The following is a 22,195-nucleotide window of genomic DNA, read 5'->3' as shown; positions in this document are numbered from 1 at the left end:
GCAGGGTCATGTAGCAGAGAAGATGAGAGGCAGAGATAGTCTGCCAGTGAACAACCAATTTTTTCCCAAAACATCAAATTGCCAGCAAACAAAGGATCAGATAACTGGAGGGTGAAGCTGTGTCTGTGTTACCCAGCTGCTGCTCTCTGAGATGGGTCAATCCCATGGCAAAGGCATTGCTCCAGGTCAGAGGCAGTTCCCTGCCACTGCAGGGCTGTGCCTGATGGGCAGTGGTTGCGTGGCCTGGGGAATTTGCTGTATCCCAGGCTGGGGCAGTGAGCCAGCTTTGGCACTGCTTGCACACCTGATGCTTAGTGTCACTCAGCACTGGAGTTTCCATGCACCATGCATGGAAAATCTCATGTCCAGGCATACATTCCTGTGAGGGTGGGCTGGCAGAGGGACTGCTGTCTGCTCACCTCCCTAGGAGCTGTCCCTTCCATCTGGGCTCTTGCTGCGTGCTGTGAAGCCACATAAGGATGCAACAGGTGCTACCTGAGGGCTCCAGGGGATGCAATTTCAACTGCTGCTGATTTTATGTTGCTGTGAGATCTGTGCAGGGTCCTGGCTGTTTCCTTTCCTTGAGCCTGGAGGCAGGGGGAGTGAATCAGTAGTGAACTAAAGAGGACGAGTGTGGGAACACTGTTGTCTTTCTTCTAACATTTGTATTTTAAACTGGTATCCACTGGATCTGCAGGTTATCCCATTGACTTGAGACATTTTCATTTATTTTTAATCAGACATCTGCTTAGTATTTTTCTCTTAGATGTGTTCTGCTTGACACTCCTGTCTAAAGAAGCAAATAACATTTTCAGTGGAATTAGATTTTTTAAATGACTAGTAAGAAGCAAAACCTGACTTTTTAAATCATGTTAAATTGCAAAATGCAACATCTAAATTAAATCAAGCTTAATTTGTGTTTTGAACATATTTTTTTTATATTTCTTTATTTTAAAAAATTCCAGTATTTTTGTGAAACCTTTTGGGAGAAAGGTGATGCCTGACAGCCTCAGAGTGCCATGACTCCCATAGCAAACTGCACATCCCTCACTTCCATGTTATAAAAGCTTGTGTCCTATGTACTGCTTCCACCACAAATTAGAGCAAGACACCCTTCTTCCCTCTTTCTTTTGAAACACAAGGCTTCCATTCCAGAGACACTAACTTTCCATGGTTTAAATTCACTCACTTCTGGAAAATTAGGATTTTAACAATTTTTATGGTTTTCCCTCTTAAAAAGAAAAAAAAAAAGAGAGAGAAAGAATAATAAATTTGAAACATTAAAAAGTTTCAGTTTTCCTCAAAGAACACTGGTAAAATATTTTCCTTCATTTTCTCCAACATTTCTGCCATTAAGATCCCAAAAACTTCACATCTGACCTTAGCAGACCTCCCTCCCAGAGACCCTGCCTGAGTCTGGTGGGCAGGAGTGGAGGAGCAGGGGTCTGCAGGAAGGTAGGGACATGGAGCAGGGGCTCACACTCAGCTTTCAGACCCCAGACCTTACACCAGAAAGGCCAAGGATCACTTTATCCTGCCTGAGGATTTGTGCCCACACACCAAAGAAAATCTGTTTAAAATGCCCACGAGTGCAGTGAGTCCAGCCATGAAATGGATGTTTGCAATCAAGCCAGCATTCAGCTTCAGCTTGGCTCCTGGAGTGCGACAAGTTCTCTTTATGAATTAGTCATTTCATTTGCGAAACATAAGTTGGATATTGTCACATACCCACGTGTCCTCCACTGCCCTGACAGCTGTACCCCCATGCATTACTGCTCAGGAGGAGATGAAGCCATGAACACCCTTAGGACTGGGATGCTGTTGGGACAAACAGCCAGACTCAGGATCAGGAGAAAGCTCCAGATTTCCGGCACTGGAAACCTAAAAATAACCTATTGTTGCAGTCAGCTATTCACTGATGATAACTTGAACAAGGAGAAACAGCACAGGCACCTTTCTCATCAGCTCAGCCCTCCCTTGGCAGCCTTGTGTGTCCACATTCAGGCTGGTGAAATGTGGCAAGTACAGAACTGCAACCAAAAACACAGAGATGGAACAACATAAACTGAACATGGCGTGAAAGCCAGCAGCTGGGCTGCTGTTTCACTGCTCCTGCTCTGTAATGCCTAGCTCAGAAGTGTGGTGGGAAGCAAATGGCTTTTCCCCCCAGAATTTACAGCTGAGGCAGGACAAAGTGAACTGGACACAATAAAGTCTTCACACAGCTGTGGGGTGCGTGGCTCTGGGAGCATCATGGTTGTTTCTTTGATTCTCAGTGGCTGTGACCAGCACTCTTGTCCCCCAGCAGGACACACATGTGGCTGGGGCCTCCCCCTCCTCGTGAGCCCAAGGGCTGGGATCTGTTTCTCTAAATCTCAGGTGTTTCTGTCCGTCCTGGTTTTGGTTAATGTGGCCCAGGGGTGTGGTGTGGAGGTGCTGGGATGGCATCCCTTGGCAGGGTGGGAGCTAACTCCACTCCTGTGAAGGGTCTGCAGAGTGGGAAGAGCAAGACTTGGTGCTTTTTTCATCATGAAACCCTCGAGGTACCACAGGGATGAACAGTCACTACCACAGTGCTGAAACCAATTCTGCTCCAGTAGGAACATGGAAAAAAATTAAGATGGGTTTTGGAAATGCTAAATGCCAGGAAGACTTGGTGCTTAAAATACCAAGCAACCAAAAGCAAAGCAGCCTTTTGACTCCTGCTGGCCTCAGCACTTTCTTTCTAGCCCAAGGTCTCCCTTTGGACCACACCCAGTGCCCTCAGTTGCCTTTAGTGACCCTTTAGTGCAGGGACACATCTGAGGCTGAAGCTGTGCCCTCAAGCACAGCTGAGGAGGCAGTCTGAATTCCCTAGTTCACACAGAGGCTAAGGTGCTGCTGCCTATTTATAGCCAGATGGGTTAAATAAAATGCCTTATTCATCCCTGAGGTTTTAAACAAATTCCAGAGAGGACAAAGGGCCTTGTGTCTTTTTCCCCACCCATTTTGTTTTGGCCCAGTTTGTACATGCAGAGCTAAAACTTGTTCCAATATTGATTCAAAATAAGACTAGAGAATTATTTGCTGGCTCAGTGTGAACCACTGTCCTGCTACAAATCATCTGCATGGTTTTCATATGCATTTTGTGAAAAATAAGTTAGTAAAGAACGTCAATTTTCGTGTGTGGGTATAAACCCTGCTTGAAGATCCACTGATAGCAATCCTTTCAAATTGCTGCCATTGCTTAAGTTTCACTGCAGCTGAGGGATGAGTTTGGGTGTCAAGGGGAAGAAAGGTGGAATAAAATGAGAGTTTTAAAATTTTAAGCTCCTTCTTTATAGAAATGCTCAGTAATTTATTGAAATAAACAGGGCAAGAGGTGGTGCTTATCACACTAAGCTGCTGTCCCAAGCAAGGGCAGCTCACTGAGTCTGTTCACTTTTCACTGCATTCTCCAAAGATTTTCAGGCTTCTAACAGTGATGTGTGCCCTTCTCACATGCAGTGCCCCAGTGTGCTTGGGCAGGAGTGCTGCTCACTCTCTGAACAACCCAGCAAACTACATTGCTTAGGTGGCTGCATCTCATCCCAACAAATAGGAAAGCACTGATTCAATTCACAAATAACCCACAGGTGTTGTGATTTTGCCACAACCTGGCTCAGGTCCTGATAAGCACTAATGTAACCAAGCCAAAGCTTTTCTTCCAAGTGATTTGTCCTTAAACCCTTTAGGGACAGCAAGTATCTTTTGGTTGCTTTGTGCTGGAGGTGCTTTAGGAGCACAGTGCCTTTGGCTTTGCTGATCTCCCCACCTCTTTGGGGGAAGGTCAGCAGGAGCTGCCTGCAGTGTTTCACCTTCAGAGATGTGCCTGCTCCTTACCCTGCCTGAGGCTCGAGTTTGCCCCTCTTTGGGGTACCTTTTGCATATTTCCCCTTTCCCCTCTGCCCCCAGCCCTGCTGCCCTCGACAGCCCCCACAGGAACAGAGCTGTGTGGGTGAGCTGGCTCTGGCAAAGACAAAGCCAGCAGGGTTTTGCTGCATTCACCACTGTCGGTGCCCAGGGCCAAACCAAGAGTGGGCTGAGACAAGAGGAGACAGGTGAAATGGCCCGAGAGCTGCACAACACATTGCCTAAAAGCACAGTAACAGCAGCAGCTCTGAGTCTCTCCAGTTATCTCTCCTGGTTACCCTTGAGTTGCCAGTAAAACTATGGACAAATTAACAATTTTGTTCTTTTGTTGCCTTTTATTTTCCCCTTTCTCTCCAGAAAAGTTTCCACGTATTTATTTGAAGACATAAAGTGTTTCTGCCACGCAGAACTCTGCCAAGAGCTGCGCTTGTTGTTCCAGATTTGCAATAAAAATGTTGTGCAAATGACCTAGATACATAGAGCACAGCACTTAAGTGGGGATTTGGCTAAATCCAGCATATATATCTGATCAGAAAACATCTACAGGCTTGGGAAAACACCATGATGGGATCTCACAGAGTCTTAATGAATAAGTGGTTATAGGTTACATGAGAAGGGACAGGTAATACTGCATTAATTCTGGAAATGCTCTCTTGTCTTGTTCTGTAACATCTGGTGGCCAAAGGAGAGAATGGAGATCATCTTGAAATGTAAATCAACCTGATCCATCAGCTCTGTGTCTGAAGTCATTTGACCTCTTGAGTCTTGCTCATAGAAAACTGGATAAATGGCTGATTCCCAAAATCAGAACCAGATGCTGCTCCATTTTAACAAAATTTCCTGCTTGTGGAACTACTCTTAGAAAGAAAAATCCACAGGCAATGATTTTGTGCCTTGAACACAAGATGATGTTAGCCCCCAGCAGATGCATGGCTGCAGATGGCAGGGTAAGGCCCATGCTTTACACCAGAGCAGAATGGAGCTCTCACTATTGTGTGACCCTGCCTACAGTGCTCAGAAGCCACAGAGCCTCTGTAGCAGCATATGCTGTAGGGGTTGTCTCACCCCAGGTAGGTTTGTAAATACTGTACCACTGCAGAGTAGTGAATTTTCATGAGTTAAACACACACAAAATGAATGGCACAGACTGGCACAGAGCACATGGTGCCAAACATCAAATACAAAACTTTCCTAGGGTGACCATCAGCTCTGCTCCAGAGGACACCATTATCCTCTGAGTTGTGGTTTGTTACCAACTCAAAGCAAAATTCCCTGCACACAGCATACAGGACAGAGCAGGAATCTGCAGTGTCTAATGTGAAAACAGCTAACACACATTCAGCTTTTGTCACAAAGGCATAGACCAGCCCCACAGTGTCCATGCTGCTGGGCTAGGTGTGGAAAAGCTGTGCTCATGAACTTTGAACCTGATGTTCTACAGAAATCAGGCATGTACAGAGGTAATTCCTGTAAGTTTGTAGACCTGATTCTACATGGGCAATACCCTGAATTTGGATATTTGAACTGTAACTGGATCTTACTTTTGAAGTGGTTGTGGCTTCGTTCATTTAGTGTGCATTTCTTGGCAGTTTTGCTGGCCCTCCACTGAGGACTTTCCTCAAGTGTCTTCTTGGAGAGATCAGATAGATCAACCAAAGGAAGGATTAAAATCCACAGAATGGGATGCCTTACAGCGCTGACATGTTTCCCTCTCCAACTGGAAAATGGAGAATATTGCAAAAGGGAATGTTAACCCAAGCTGGCCTCTTTTGTGCCTGAGCCTGGTGGATTTGGCCCACAGCCTGGAGAAGAAGACAGCTAATATGCCCCATCTTTGCTAAGCAACCTAGTTTCTGTCTGAATTCCTACAAGATTAGCACACAGAGTGCATATTAAAGATTAATGCAAAAGACCCTGCAGAGTGGAGCTTCCTGAAAGGCATCACACAGCAGGTCTTCGTTAGCACACGAGAGCAGATGGACACACCCCGGGGGGCTGACAGCACATGCAATGCCTCTCTGCACTTTCTTCTTCAGCCTAATGCCTCTGAACTTCATAAGCAGCCTCAAAACATCCATAAATGATTTACAAGAAGATGGATTAACCAAGAGGGAGAAGTGTCTGTTGCTGGGTTGTAGGAGACCCTAGACTTCTGTTCTGGTTCTTGTTCCACCACAAACATAGGCATAGCCACTTCTCTCTCTGAGCTGAAGTTACACAAGGTTCATGTGGTCAGTCCCCAGGCTGTGAACCCCTCCATCTCTGCTGCCATGAGAGTGTCTACCTTTCCTCAGCAATGTTCTGCATTTTTACACCTGACTTACACCTGTGGGATTGACAAACTTTCTCCTCAGTGGGGTTTGTCAGGAGACAGTGCCTCCACAGACAGGCAGGTTTTGGCTGCCTCCTCTTGGGGCAAGAGGAAGGTTGCTGAGCAGTTTTCAAGCGTTTCCCTATTAAGAATATAGCCCTGAGATGACATGATGGTTAAAGTGACGCCCCTATTGTTTTATCTCATTTCACCCCAAACTAAAAAGCAGCAATTTATATGCCTAGCATTTCAGAAATGTTAAAAATTACAAAAGACTACCAAATAATGCCCACACAATGTGACACTGTACACTGCTGCTTAGCAAATTGGACAAGAATCACACATGATGTAAGAATATGAGTTTAACAACAGTGTTTACACTTGCAGCTCCTGGTGACTGTAACAGTTTGCATAAAACACACTGGTGAGGATGGCATGATTTATGGATTACATCTCCAAACTAATGGGCAGAAACATCCACGTAGTTCCCAGAAACTGTTACTCTTCAGTTCTTGAGACTTCTCCTTTTGACATTTGCTTTTGTGTTGCATTTCTGGTGCTGACACTGAGCTTTATACACAAAGACTGAAATAGCTCAAATATTCTACGTTCCTATCAGCAGTCTCCTGATGTTGCTACACACCCATCTCTACTCTCTGGGACACAGCTGCCTCTGTTGGACATGAGCAGCTGAGAGTGTTGAGGAGCCAAACCTGTGGCTGCAGTGATGGTTGGCCAAGACCTGCTGCTGGCAATGACCTTGCTGCCTGCCCTGAGCAGATGCCAGTGCTCAGCCCTCCCTGCATGCCACCAAAACTACACCTTCAAGCTGAATTTTTGTGCCCACATGTACCTCACCATGGTCTACAGCTTCCTCACAGGGGAAAGCAGAGAGGCAGGCACAGATCTCTTCTCTCTGGTGAGCAGTGACAGGACCTGAGGGAACGGCCTGAAGCTGTGCCAGGGAGGTTTAGGCTGGGTATTAGGAAAATGTTCTTCACCCAGAGGGTGGCTGGGCACTGGAACAGGTGGCCCAGGAAAGTGGTCATGGCCCCAAGCCTCACAGTTTCAGAAGATTTTGGGCAACTGTCTCAGGGACATGGTATGATTCTTAGGGCTGTTCTGTGCAGAACCAGGAGCTGGACTCGATGATCCTTACAAGGCCCTTCCAACCCTGGTTGTTCTATGATTCTGTGGTTAATACTGGGATTTGCATTGTATGGCATTCAGTCCCACCACTGCCCAGCATCCTGTGTGGTGCCACCAGCTCCTCAGTTCCTCTGCTCTGTGACGACTCTCTGATCTGCAAACTCCAGCAGTGTCAGGTTGTTTTCTGAACCTGGATCTAGTTTTAGCAACTCTGTATCTACCTAAATAACCACTCAGCCATGCAATTTAGCCTGCAGCCTGTAGCATCACACAAATTAATTTTTATTATCAGTCGTTCAAAAGGGAACTTCTTTTGCAGAAGAACACTTTTCAAAACATCTTACCATCTCCACTTTCTTCAACACAATGTTTCCAACTGGAGAGAAAAAAAAATGTACCCAGCCCAGCTTCCAGAAACACACTGTTCACCATAGAAACTATAAACTAAAACAATCCTACAAGTGATTACAGCCCAAAGGAGCATTTTGGTTAATAAGTTATTTGAGTAAGAGGAATATTTGCAAAACACCACTGCTAATCCTGCCGTTTGCTGTATGTGGAAGGGTTCCAGCTGATTGCAGTGACACTCCACCCATGTGGAGAGGAGAGTGGAGCAAGGGACACAACGAGCTCTTGCCTTTTTCACCAAAATAACCTCTCAGCAGCCATATTTCAATGTAAGTTAATCAGGAATATACGTGGCACTGTTTCTCAGCAGCAGGTTAACTTTTTCCCCCTCTCTCTGTCCCAGCAGAGTTGTTCAGGATGTGCTTTCACATCATCTGCACTGCATGTCCATCACTGCCTGTGGGGTAGCAGGGCTGGGTGTGAGTCATGAGCTAATGAGCCTCTTGTGCTGCCCCAAATCAATGGATCCTGCTCTTCCCCATTCACAGTCCTGGGAAAACCTCTGTCTTTCTTGGCACAGGTGGAAAATTCTAGGAGTGGTCCAAGGAAGGTTCTGAGTGTGACTCTTCTCTGCAAGCTGACTCTGCTCCTACTCGTGTCAGCTCCTCTGGCTGGCAGTACCATCGAGCTCATGCCAGAGGGTCTTGTGTGCACAGATGAGTGAAATGGTAACACTGGGCTTGAGCTCAGCTTAACTCTACCACTAAGAGTATGTCCTTTGGATTTCTCTCCCTGAAGTCTTATTCATTCCAGTTAGCATAGGTTGGTTTGTATCTACCCATCCTCTGTTTCCCATGAGAACTCACAAGCTAAGTTTTAAAGGCAAACATCTAAATAAATTATTAGGCTACATCAGGATTTTTATCTTGGAAGAAGGAAAGACATAAATTCCCCATACAAGTTCTTTGAAAATCATGCCCTTTTTGATTCATTGTTTTTGAAAGCCTTTCTGAGCCAGAAAATGCAGACCTTTTTGGGATATTCATTTTGAAAGTTGAACAAAGCATAGAAGCATCATTTAGGAAGTCTGTTCAGCACTCCAAAAGATGAACAACCCAAATATGCAACTGACTATATTATCTTCCTTCTGACTGAGTGGCAGCAGCCTCTCCATCACACAGACAAAAAACACATGAATACCTCAACAGGGGCCAGTGCTCAGGAATGTGAATGTGCAAGATAACAAGCACCTGTTTCAAGAAGTTGGAACAGCTTTTGCAAAATACATTCCGAATTGAAGACACCTGTATCTGTGCAGATATTTGCAAAGACAGGGTGGTCTAGGCACAAGGACCTCTGAGCCACAGGACTGTCAACTCCAGGTGTTAGAAAGTTCTACAATTTTGGCTTAAAAGTGCAAGACTTAAAGACTTTAAAAAAAGTGCAAGTTGATCTGGGCTCCTTGACTGCTTTTTACAGCAGGGGAACGGGAGAGGTACTCCATATTCAGTCATTACTGTGCAAACAGCTGAGAACCAGCTTTAGAAAATTCCCCAACTGCAATTCTCTGGTAGTCTCATGACTCCAGTTGCTAGATTTCCAGAGAGATAATGTGATCTAAAGAGCAAAAAAACCTTAGCTGGTGATACTGCCTTGGAAATACATGTTCTGTCACCATTTCAGGCTGACTCTGATGCTGGGCCAGTCCCTGAGCACCTATGTGCTAAACCAACACAGGGGCCAGCCTCAGGGCCAGGCTCCTGTGCATCCTGCAGCCTCACCAGAGGGCTCACAGCAGCTCCCCAGGAGTCACAGGGGAAGATGCAGTGCCTGGGAAGCAGGACTCTCACAGCCAGCCTCATACACACCAGGAAGCTCAAGTTGTGCTGCAGGAAATCCTGAGGAAAGAGGTGGTTCTGGTCCAGCCTCTCCCAATGACTTACACTGGTGTTTGCTTCTGCTCAGCTCTGGCAGCCAGGAGCCTTCTTGGGGCTGCCTCAGCCTTCCCCACTTACAGGGGGCAGCCCTGCAGGGAAAGGAATCCCAGGGCCTCCCCTCCACCAGGTCAGCTGGAAAACATAAAGCTCAGGGACTGCTGCCTAGAGAGATCTGGGGACAAGGGGAAGTGAGACTCCAGGATTTCTACCTTTGCTCTAGTGAGTCCTCACTGCACAATATATTTCAATCCACATTTACCTGCCAGCTGGCTGCCCTGAGCAGCAGCACACAGGGTCTTTCTTTTCCTTTTGCAGATGAGCAGCTGTTTGTTGCGTGCAAAGTGAGGCAGGTTTTTTGCTTTTTAAGGTATAGAAAATAAACTGCAGCCTTGCAACTCCCTAGTGCTTTGCAGAACAATCTGAGGCAGAAAATGTGGCCAAATCCCTCAGGCAGACAAGAAAACTCCTGAGGCTTCCTCACATTCCAGTGTGTGCACCAAGCAGCTGAGCCCCTGGGTCTGAAAGTGATGGCTTTATCCTGATGCTGCCTCCTGGGGACAACACTGAGCCACTCAGGCAGGATGAGTGACCTTTTTCAACTCAGAAAAACTGCAGAATAATTTATATTGGGAGGCATCTATAAACTTTATTTGGTCCAACCCTGCTCCAAGCATGACTACCTTTGGTGGTAGAGCAGGTTGCTTATGGCTGTGTCCCATTGAATCTTGAACACTTTAAAGGACAGAATGACCACATGAATATGTCTTTTTTTCCTTATGCCCCATCCCTTTCTACAATATGTGCTTGTTACCTTGAGCCTTTTCACTGCACGCACCTGAGACAAGTTTCCCTCTTCTCCATAACCCTCCACTGCTGATTAGACAAGACAAGACAGAAGGGAGCCTTCTTTAGCCTTCTGTGGGGTGGGAAGGTGGGCTTGATAAATACATTAACCATTGTCCCAGCCTGCTGTTCAGGATGTCTTGGCTTAGTGACTTATCCAGCACCAACCTCCCTGACACTGTTGGCAGGTAGTCAGAGGAAGGTGGCTCCAAAATGTCCAGCTCTCAGGGGATCCCCTTTGTGTTTCTACAGGAGGTCAATTTCTCACTGCTGCCATCTGGACTCTTTGGAGTAGATTTTTTTCCGTCACCTGCCATGAAGGTTGTGCTTGAAAATGCAGGTGTTTCTTTGACAGCTAAATAGAACTTTTTTAAGAATGTGCTGGATCTGATAAGTATGGAGCAGATGGTCTTTGAGGTCTCTGTGCTTAACCTCTCTAGCCATAAACTGGACAATATAAGACTTTTTGCCTTTCCTTTATCCATCTTCTGTGGGGACATTTTCAAGGTCTTTGCATATGGGCTGTCTTTCCTGAGTCCATACAATGTTCACCAAATGGCAACTCTGATTCTATTTGGGTCTTGTGTGACATAAACCATAAAAAGAAAGCAGGTGAGACTTTCTCTCCATGGTTGTTGCTGTAGCTGTGCTACCAGTGACTCACAAATCAAGGCGCTTCACTTCCACCAGAATTTCGTGGGTAAGGGAGGTGTTTCCACAGCACAGATGTGGAGGAAGCCATGGTGACAGAGTGTGTGTGTGTGGGGGGTGCTCTACAGGTGCCTCAGCTGCTTCTTGTCACACCAGCCACACTGTGCACTGGCATTACTAAGAAATGGTGGATGACAATAGCTATTGCTATTTTCTCCTGTTGGGACAAGTACCCCCTTGTTGAAAAATCCACACCTCTGTGCACACCTACACAGTATTCCAAATCATTGCAATATGTGGACTGTGATGATATGAATAACATAAATATTCCTTTGTACTTGTTAAAAGATTTAAGCTCTCCCCTCCACCCACCCACCCCTGTGTGCCTCTATATATCTGATAATATGGGATTATAAAACAGTGCTGTTATTCCTGTGGGGTTTGGTTATTTAACATTGTACTGAGCAAAGTTATCAGAGCAGTCCCGACAGACCAAAATAACTCTTTGTTTATGATGTAGTGTTTGCAAAATGGGAGCCAAAAATAGCTATTGGCTGGTTGGCTTGAAACCTTGCTGACCTTTTAGCACACCCAGCAGAATCCACCAGCACAGAAATCCCTGTGCTCTGGGTGTGCATCAAACCACCCTCTACTCATCTCTCCAGCATCTGACTCCTACTAACTTGGGTCACTCAGCCCCATTTGCTGTCAGTCCCCTTGTGGCATGTGCTGAAGGGGAGAGAGGTGTCACCTCCACCCGGGAAGACTGTGCAGTCTTCCAGGAGGGGAGAGGTCTGTAGGAGCACACCACCAGCTGCCCCACTTCTGTGACAGCTTTAGGGAACCCCGAGCCAATCACGACTCTCAATGTGTTCTGAACAGTTTCCCCCTCCACACACAGAGACAGATTTGGACCTGGATTCAGGAAGGAAGTCAGGAGACCATTCCTGATTGTGCTCAGCAGGGGTGTCCAGCTTTCTGCCCTGTATGCCCCCTTTTCCTCCCTAATTTGCACTTCTCCACCCAGCTCAAGACTTTGCTGGCCAATGCACTGATAAACACTTAACACCCCTGAAAAGGCCAAGTGTGTTCATTAAAGGTGTCAGTAAAAAGCTCATGTAGCCCCAATCTCTGCAACTCTTTTCTTCCTGTATAACCAACTCTCCAACTCCTCTGTCTTCCCTGTGGTTGAAGAGCCTCTAGTGATTGTCCTAGGGTGACTCAAAATTTGCCCTAAACCAGGACAGTGAACAAAGGCCATTTTATCCTGCCTCACTCTGAACCTACAGTCCCACACCAAAAGGCAAGGAATTCAGAAATTTCTGCACAGATCTGATGCCCTCTTCTCCTCAGCCATGCAGATGGCTGTGAGAGAGTTGCCTCCTGCTCATCTCTATTCCTTCTCACAGTGCCTTCTGTCCATTTTTACTCCTTCTCACCATTCTCCCACCTTCTTAGCTGAGATAAAAATCTCAGGGCACACAGGAATGAAAGCACCTGATAAATCAGGGACCCAACTGAATGTGCAGAGACATCAGGAACAAATAAAGGCATTACCCAGAGAGAAGAGATGTGCTCCTTTTCCAGGGGCCTTGATCCATGGAATCACCAGTGGGAAAGTCCAAGAGGCATGGAAGACTCTACTAGGCTGACAGAGTCACACTCAGAAGAGAAGCCTTGCAGCTCCAATTTTTCCCTAACCACTCCTCCTTGACTTGACACATGGCACAACACTTGGTTTGCAGGATACAAAGCAATGCAAGACATCATCACAAGGCATGAAGTGAAAAATCTCTTTGCTGGCTCTGTTTGAAGAAAACATCTGCTCCTGCTGGATCTTGGGGGAAGCTCCAGACTGGACCCAGAGTTCTGGTGATGTGCAGAAATTATTGTAAGGTTGCAACACTGCTTTGAGGCAGCCTTCCCTGCAGTGCACAGAACTTACAGAATAGAGAGGCTTGAAGAAATCACCTGTGAAATACAGGAAAGCTTTTCCTGTGCAAACTGTGAATATTTGGAAGTTCACTCATTTGGCTTCATTTAAGGGAATTTTTTACAGAGTAATACCATCTTGATACGAGACACCCATCAAATTTCAAATCTCTCCTGCCATTCTTTCACAAAATGGGCAAAACTTTATGCTTCCTTCTGCTTTATTCTCAGAAACTGTTACTTTAGGCTAACATTTTTAGGTAGATAGTAAATATATTCTGATCTATTTTAGTCAGAATGCTCTTAATCTGACATTTTAGCCCAAACAGGAAAAGACTGACAACTAAACAAAAAGAAGAAAAGGGTCTTATAACCAGAAGCATCAGCCAAGCAGCTTGAATAAAGGGTAGCCATAGCAGGACAGCCCAGAGCAGAATGCTGGTGGGCCTTTCCAAAGATAATGCTCTCAGCAAAAGTGTTCCTTAACCTCCTGTAGGTTAGAGCAAGAAGAGCAAGAAGAAGGAACCTGAAATTATTAATAAATTCTACTTATTTGGCTATTACATATTCTTCCTGTATTCTACAAGAAATGCATAGGTATTGGTAAGACACTGAAAAATATCTTACTGTGTACCTGCTGGGAAGGACTAGTCCTACTTTTAAATAATTTTCCAGTGGTGTTGGGATCAGACTGGTTGTATAAGGGATGTTGTATGTCAGCACCAACCCCACCAGCCCACCTTAAATTTATTTTATATAAAATAGACAAAACCTGTGGAAAGAGACATTGGAAGCAGAAAGAGATCAGCATCTAACCTGTGAAATTCAACCAGTTTCAAACCTGGTTTGATCCACATTGCTGCTATGGGTCACTGTGCAAAGCTATTGCTCCCCATTTGACCCTCCTGCTGATACCAGTTGGGGCTTTGTAGACTATAAGCAGTAATGGGCAGCAGATAGATCTTCAATAAAGACTGGGACTTCTATTAACCCTTTCAGAGGTTATGACAAATTCTTGCTTTGCTGCTTGATCCCAAGATATTTTCAGGAATTATCTGCAAGGGAATCTGGCTCAGGCAACACTGATCTCAGATTTGACCTGCTTGCCTTTGTTACTTCACATCCTTATTTTATCATTCTTCAAAGACAAGTGTATTTTCCCTGTAACAAGACCATCTTGTAGAGGGTTAGCACACAAAGGGCAGATTATGGGAGAATCAGGAGCAAAGCCCCTTGAGACACTTGTGCAAATTGCAGCTGAGGCAGATGGTATTTAAACAGAACGTGTGGGCACAATTAGGGGGAGAAGAGAAGCCACAGAGGAGCTGGAAGGCAGACTGACAATATCTTGTAGCCTTGGCAACACCTTCTCCTGATTGCCCACATCAAATGCAGAGGATAGGGCACTAAGGGGTCGCTAATCAAGTGCCATCTTTGATGACCTTCTTAATTTCTTCCATTCTGCTCTGAAGGGCTCCTGCCTTCCTCCCAGACAAAGGAGAAATGTTGTGCAGTTGCCCAAAGGAGCATTGAGCAGCTTAACTACCACAACAAATAACTCTGAACCTCCAAGTTGCTCCATTAAATATACAGGACACACAAAAAGTTTTCAGGTGTACCTGTGGGCAGGGAAGACTTCCTTCCACCTTGTTTGCTCACTCCCTGACACGTGGTAACATGCCAGGTGACACGAGGCTATTCTCTTTGAAGTCAGTGAGAAAAACCAGAGGTTTCTAGAGGAAGAACCATTTAATTTTTTGAGATTTTGGATTTTAAATTTATAATTGAAATTTAAATTTTAAAATTAAGAGAAAGCATCTCACTGCATAGGATATGAAGAAAACATGGAAAACTTGTGGCATTAGGGTCATGAGGGTTTTTCACAAAAAATAAAAAGAACATAGAAATATTTTCTCTCTACACTCTCTGGAATAATCAGAATAATCACATTGGATATTGCATGGAAAAGCATTCATTTACATGACAGAGAGATGATGTTTTTGATTTGATGTCACTACATTTCAGAATAAAACTTTCTGTGACACCTGCCAACTAACCTAAAATGTGAAGCTTCAGTATTTTACCTAGGAAAGTGCTTCTAAGGTTTCTCAGCTAAAGAAAGCAGTGAAAAAAACAAGCTGAACTCTAATGTAAGCAATTCTTATTACCCTGGAATTGTAGGAGGAGTAAATAAAAAGGAATATCTACTGCAAGGGTAATAAGCATTTGAGGGAAAAATAGGTAAATATGGAGCTGAAAAATCTGAAAGGAAAAAAAAATACAGTTATTTTCAAAATCCTCCTCAACTTGCACAAAGCAATTGCAGGGTGTATGAATTCAGCTCCCTTTTGCAGGCTGTAGTCCCTGCAGGACCAAGCAGCCCCTGCTCTTTACCTCTGCTCTGGTACTTATTGTCCAGAACCTTCTGGCCAGCACAATGATAAACCTCTTGCATGAGGTTTCCCCAGACATTTGTCTTTCTTCCCTCAGTGACATCTGCCCTGATCTGCTCCTTTTCCTCCATAAGCAGCACTTTCTCAGCAGTAAGGATGAGCACCTTCTGCATTCCACAAGTCCCAGGCAGAAAATCTTGGTTGGCATCTGAGCTCTGATCTTCATTGGACACTTTGGCCTCACCTTTTAGGACTCTCCTGCAGCTCAGTGTTACCTGTGCCTTGCAGTGGCTGGGGGATGCTCTGAGCACACCTGTACCCCTCACCCCTCAATACTTTCATGCTGTGCAGCCGGCTTCTAACAAAGCCTGTGAACATTCTCTAAGAGCCAACATGGCTGTTAACAATTCTTTTTCTCTCCCATTATGGACTATTGACACAGCTTTTCTCTTTCATCACTCAGACTATGGAGAAGAAGTATAATTTCCACATGAAAAGAACGTTAATAAAATTTTCACCTCTCCTCACAAAACTGCTCTCCCATGTTAATGATCTGCAGGGACAGACTTGAACAAGTGTCAGTGCTTGCAACATCTGGAGCTTGGGAAACAGAGGATCCCTCCATAGGCAGCTGGGAAGTGATGGGCAGGACAGCATGGGAGCAGAGGAGAGTCTGGGAATATCTCCTGCAGCTCAGGGCCTGCCTGGCAGTGCAGGGCTTTTTGGGGCTTAAAACCCAGGGCTGAACTGAGGGGTGGTGCAAGCCCCACTTTGATGTGGGAGCTCGACTTCTCCCTGGCAGGAGTGTCCCAGGGCTGTCTCAGGGGACAGGGTGAGGATGTGAGCCGTGTCAGGAGCGGGTGCTTGGCTGGCAGGAGGAGCTGCCCAGACCCACCAGGCAGCTCACGGTCACTGCGGCGAGGCCAGGCCGCAGCTCTGCTTCTGCAGGAGGACGATCCAAGGGCCTCCATGCATCCCACCCTGCCTTCACTCTCACTGCAGCTCCCTGGCAGACAGCATCCCTTCAGCGTGGGCACCTGCCCTGCCACACCCAGTGCAACATCTGTGTCTCTGTCCCCAGGCTGGGGTGACGTGCTGCCTCCCCCGGCAGCAGCAGCAGGGCCGAGCCGGCACCATTTCCTTGCTATCGTATCAGACTTTGTATTTTTAAAAGATGAGAATAATATTTCTCTTTGCCTGTGTCGTGAGCGTTCTGGGTGGGTTTGCAGCAGTGCTTCTGGGAGAGCATCCAACGTCCTCTGCCGTGTTTGGAAAGGGTGGCTCCCGCCAGCCCTGCGTTGATGACATTGGCAGCTGCGGCAGATTTGGCCCAGGGACCTCGTTCTCCTCGCTGATTTTCATCCCATCTCTCATGGTTTTTTCCACCCGACCTCCTCCCTGCAGGACAAAGACAATCATCTCCCTGGCTGCTCCTTGCGGTTGCCCTCGCTGTCCCCCAGCAGCTGGTGCCACGTGTCCCCAGCTCAGCGCCCACGGCCCCGTTTCCAGCGCTGCCACCGGCCGAGGGATGCAGGGAGCTCGCTCCTGTCCCCATCCCTCCCCAGCCGGGAGTCTCCTGCTTTCAGTGGCTTTTTGCAGGGCCGTGCAGGTAAAGCACAATCTCTCCCCAGCCCAGGGCTGGTTCGGGAATGCCCCAATCTCTGGCTATAACGGTGTGGAAATGCTCCTGGGCTGGAGGCTCACGGCAGCCAGAGCAGCGCCCTCCGGGCAGTGCTCGCAGGGACACACGTCCCTGAGGCTCTGTGAGGATGCAGGGAGCAAACTCTGGGGGAGAACCTGCAGCCTGCCCGGCCGAGGAGCAGCAGGGAAGGATGGAGATGTGCTCCCTGCAGGTACAGTGCAGGGAGGAACACCAGGAAAAGTGGGTTAGCTCCTACACCAATGACTCTGCAAGCCCCCTGTGAGGGCATGAACATGCTGCCTTCCCCAGGGGCTGCAGTTGTGTCCAGGCAAGCACACACAGGGTGTCCAAGCCAGCTCTCACCATGTCCGTGCTGGTGGCAGAAGTGTCCTTGCAGCCTGGTTGTTCATGGGGCTCCCAGCCACCCCTGTCAGACCTGTCTCCACTGGTGCCAGTGCCTCTCATGATGGACATGAGTCAGACAAATCTTGGAGGGATTCACCCTGCACTTTTCCCCACGCTGAGCTCTACAAATACACAAAATCTGAGAGTCAGGTTTTGTGAGCAGAAGAGAACAGAAACCCCTTCAGTATAGAAAAAAAATCAAAATTAATCAGCATAGAAGTAAATTATTTTTTCAGTTCAGACTGCTGCTGCAAAGATGACTTTTCTCCCTGGGTTTCTCCAGCCCAGCTGCATGTTCCTGCATGGAGACCAGTGCTCTCTGGGGATCAGCCCTCTCTCTTCATCACCTCCAAGGCTGGGCTGTGTGCTATCCCTGTCTGTATCAAGCAAACAGAAAACCCTCTGCCCTGTGTCCTCCCTTATACAATTTACAGCAGTATAACAGGGGAACAGACAATTCCCTGTGAAAAGACCATAAATCTCTGTCATATCTTTGCTGCACCTCAGCACAGATTGAGCCTGATACCTCCTGGTGACTGAGTCTCCTCATCAGTGTAAGCAGTTTCCTACATTTGCTGCTGCTGTGAAAGCACCGAATTCTCAGATGTTTGTATTACCCATTACAGCAAACCCAGCTGCTTTCTTTCCCCACTTTGGCACTCAGAGCTGAACCAATCTATTGTCCAAACAGCTGAAGTCAGCATTGCTGTCCCCCTGTTTGAGGGGCAGCCACTTCTTGCTAACTGCTCAGAGCAGTTCAGCACCTCCAAGCTCATTCCCATTTGATGTGCAACAGCAGCAACACTGAAAGTCCCAAATCTGTCCTTCAGAACTGCGGAGGTGGCTTGGAAAAGTCAAGATATGCTACACTGGGTGTGATTCAAAGATACATTTAAGTTCTTTTAAGTTTCATTTAAAAAGAAATGAAGCTGCTGCATCTAAGACCTGAGATTTTAAGAAAACAATGAATATTAAAATCACAAGACTGAGCAAGGCTGTCATTATTAACAGCCATTTTCTGAGAACACCAAATGGCTGAGCAGCCAAAGGCCAGGTTATGAGATCTGTGTAACAAAGACATCACCCTACTCACAAAAACATGTCTTTCATAATTCCTTTTTGTATGCCAGTTGGAAGAATGCTCTTGTAAGGAAGATACCTGGATTGCTCTACAGCTCAGGATCTGATTTCCAGCTCTGCTGTGGTTTTTATCCTTCGGCTCAAAGAACTGATGTTCAAATGCTCTCTGCTTCAGTTTCCCCATTTGAAAACTAAGGAAGCCACTGATCTCTCAAAATGGCCAAGATTCTAGAACTTTCTTTTATTCAAGTTTCCAAAGAACTTAGGAAAGTCACATAGACAGAACTGTAAATGACAAAGCATTATTTTTTATATTAACTTCATCTTGAACCAAACTCTCCTCTTTGACTCACAGTCCTTAATTGACACTGGCACGTTCTTTCCTTCATGCCTTTAATTGCTTCAACATAAATTAATTAAAATGTAAATTAAATGATAGCTTGAGGGTAGATTGCAATTACCATGATTTCATCTTTCACTGCTACATCCCGTGGTACCAACAGGTCTGTGCAACAGGTATACCAATTAATAGCAGACAATAAAGATGTCTGCAATCACTTCCCTCTCTGCTGCAGGTTATTCAGTAAATGTTGTCTTGCACAATTAGTATATGAGTATCTATCCCAAATCTCCAGCTCCATCAGATTGAGAAGTGAGAGGATGAGGTCTTCATTCAGCAAGAAAAAAAAGAGAAAGATGCCCAAAACATTGGGCAAACCTTTATGAAACCTTACAAAATGTTTTCCATGTGGTAAACAGATGGTTGTTGAGATAGTTAAATGAAGCAGAATATTTAAAGTTTTCATTTTTAACTGTGCCTTCACCAGGGTCTACCTGAGAATGGATCAGCCTCTCCACTGTCCCTGTGTTCAGAGCCTTCGAGGTCAGAATGTCTTTAGGCTGAAATTACCAAGTGTTATAAAGAATGTCAGTAATTAACTTGATTATTCCAAATCTGAAGACAGAGGTGGGAGAGTCATGTTTGCACTTGCTTACCTAGAAAAGGAAAACAAATTATTTCTAATAGGGACATGAAGAAAAATCACCAAGGCATTTCCAACAACTCTGAAATAAGTGCAGTTTATCAACAGCCATCATAAAATGCATCAGTTTGTTTGAAAAGTAAAGGTAGTGGAAACTCAAGTTGTTTGTTGTCAGAAAAGCCCAGAGCTTATGATCTTCACTGTCTGATAAGCTCTAGGAACAGCCACAGATCTGGCAGTGAGCCTTCAGCAGGGCAACAGCCACAACCAGGGCACTGAAAGTGTGTTGCTCAGGGCCACTCAAGTCCTGAATATCTCCAAGGATGGAGACACCAACACCTCCCTGAGCAACCTCTTCTGGTTTTCAGTCATAGTCAAGGCTGAAATCATGGGAGAGTGGGAAGAAACAGCTGCCTTGTGTTCAAGACGTGAAGAATGACAGAATAACAGAACAGTTTGGGTTGCAAGAGGTCTTAGAGATCACCTTGTTTCAACCCCTGCCAAAGCCAGGGACCCCTTCCAGTTTGCCAGGTTGCTCCAAGGCCCATCCACGTTGGCCTTGAACATTTCCAGGGCTGGGACATGACAGCTTCTCTGGGTAACCTTTGCCAGGGCCTCACCATGCTCACCGTAATGAATTTCTTCCTGTTTCAATGTTGCAAGAGGGTCTTGAAATCTTGCCACCCCCTCCAGTCATCCTTAGAGCCAGGGAAGTGTGGTGAGCTTTCCCTGTGGGATGTGGGCTGTAGGCACAGCTGCAGCCTCTAGTTCAGAGCATGCAGGCAGCTCCAGCCACATCTCCAATGGCTCACTCAGAATAAGCCTTCAGTGTCTCTAGGTGCGTGTGGAAAATCAGTATTTGTGCCATGGTGCTACCTACATATGCTGCAATTTGTCCAGTTCCTGCAGTCAAACAAATCTATTTTTGTAGGCTGCTGAAAACATGGCCCTTAATTACTGCCTTCAGCAGGGAGAGGGATTATCCAGCAGATGAGAGAAGCAGCCTTGCTGCTCTCTGGGATGACACATTGGCCAGCTGAACTCCAGTCAGCAGTCCTGCTCTGAGTCACAATTTGTGCCCTCTCCAAAAGTAATAGTGCTGTTTTTGAAATTTATGGAAGAGTTTATCCCTTGTACTTTTGTAATCAGTTCTTTCTTGGCTCTTTGCATGAAATGTTAAGGAGAAAGAAAAAAAAAAGATCTGGGAAGGACAGGCTTTCATCCTGTGGCATGGTCACTGAAAATTCTTACTGCTGCTATGGTAGGAAAATGATGTGCCTAGTCCTATAGAGATGGGACAGAAAGCAGCAGAGGGCCTCAGACCTGTCTGTGTCACAGGCACCCCCATGGGAAGCAGAACCAGACTGAGGAGATACAGCCCATCAGAAGAACCTGCCCAGAGAAAAGGAAGGCAGGAAGAAGGAATATTATAAACCTCTTTCAGATGGTGAATGTGTTTAGGCATTGCTAACCCAGAGCAGAACACCTCCCCTTTCCAGCCTTTTAGTGCATTTTGCTTTTGCAGTGCTTTCCCTTCTTCCTTGGTGCTTGCTCTTGGCCACTGAGTGACATTAATGTTAGTTTTTCTTAACTAGGATTCTCCTCCTTGTGTCCCTGCACAAGAGTGGCTCCACACATGCCCTAGAAAAATCAATAATTTTTGTTTACACAGGGTTTTTTTTCCATTCTTTAACTTTTTCAAATTGAAGTCTTGAAAGGTTAGACAGTGGAAAAAGGAAGATTTGGAAAAAATATCTGAACATTGTACTTTCCCTGGCAAGCATATGGAGGAAAAGTTGAGAGGAGGTGGTGATGAGGGTAGGGAGTGGAAAAGAAAAACTTGACTGAAAGGAAAAAAAAAAGAATTTTTTATTTTGAAAATTGACAAGAGGAGACAAAATCAATAGTTTCACATTTCCTGAAATTTCCCATGAAATTGCTGTTTTGCCAAAATTGAAACTTTCCAGTGAGTGCCCTCCCTTTTGTCACAGTTACTTCACAAGTATGTTTCCATTGGAAAATATATGTGAATCAAATCCAGGATGAAGAAGAAACTAATGCTGGAATGCCATGTCCAGGGCACAGGGTGGGAGTAGTGGGGAGCTGGAATAGAAAAGATCCTTATTATATTTGCAAATGGCTCCAGCATGGGACAGGCAGACCCGTGCTGGATCATAAATGAGTGTTAAGTTACTCCCTGAAAATCATTAGAAAGATAAATATTCTGAAAAAAGTAGGATGAAATTCAATTAGCACAAATTTGAACTCTCAGCTACAGGAAGGAACAGGCTTTCCTGCTTATGGGAGATAAGAAGCTACTTTGGTATCAGCTGGGTAGTAAAAGACCTGAAGGTTTTAGTGGGTCACACCTTGACTGCAAATCAATATTGCTGTTGTAAAAAAGCCAGATACTGTACTGTGACATACAAACAGGATTGCAGCTGATAAGACACATGAAGTAATTCAAGTCTGTTTAACATCAGTAAGATTTTAGCTTCAACTACTGCATTCAGCTGGGAGGCATTTTAAGGTCTTAAATTCACTGGAGGGAGTTCAGAGCACACAGCAGCTGGGGTGAGCAAGGACCCAAAACCACAACTTGACCTTGGGAAGGTCAGAAGAAGTGGGTA

Source organism: Fringilla coelebs (genome assembly GCF_963513975.1).
Source record: "Fringilla coelebs genome assembly, chromosome: 6".
NCBI lineage: Eukaryota > Metazoa > Chordata > Aves > Passeriformes > Fringillidae > Fringilla > Fringilla coelebs.
Note: the sequence above shows the minus strand (reverse complement) of the source record.